Genomic DNA, 459 nt, shown 5'->3' with positions numbered 1-459 from the left:
CATTAGCATGGAACCTACAGTCTAGGCACAGAGGACAATGAGAAAATCCATTAGCATGGAACCTACAGACTAGGGCAGGGAGGGTAGCAGGACAATCAGAATGGGCCTTTGTGTAAGAACCCTTATACCTTCTGCTATGTCTATCACTTCTGATAAGAATTAATGGCTGGGGCTGGAGAGATGGCTCAGCCCTTAAGAGCACTGGCTATTCTTCTAGAGGATCCAGGTTCAATTCCCAGCACCCACATGGCAGCTAACAACTGTCTGTAACTCCAGTTTGTGGGGATCTGATACCTTCACACCAATCCACATAAAATAAAGTTAAATAAATGATTAAAAAGGGGGTTGGAGATATGGCTCAGCGGTTAAGAGCACTGACTGCTCTTTTAGAGGTCCTGAGTTCAATTCCCAGCAACCATGTGGTGGCTCACAACCACCTATAATGAGATCTGGTGTCCT

General features: G+C 45.5%; 1 protein-coding gene across 1 annotated transcript in view; it reads right to left on the bottom strand.

Annotated features, from left to right (window-relative positions):
• Smap2 (small ArfGAP2) overlaps positions 1 to 459 on the bottom strand; it is a 51,002-nt gene that overhangs the window by 7,498 nt on the left and 43,045 nt on the right. The window lies entirely within an intron of this gene.

Source organism: Microtus ochrogaster, chromosome 10 (assembly GCF_000317375.1).
Source record: "Microtus ochrogaster isolate Prairie Vole_2 chromosome 10, MicOch1.0, whole genome shotgun sequence".
Lineage (NCBI taxonomy): Eukaryota > Metazoa > Chordata > Mammalia > Rodentia > Cricetidae > Microtus > Microtus ochrogaster.
This window is presented reverse-complemented; position numbering and strand designations above follow the sequence as displayed.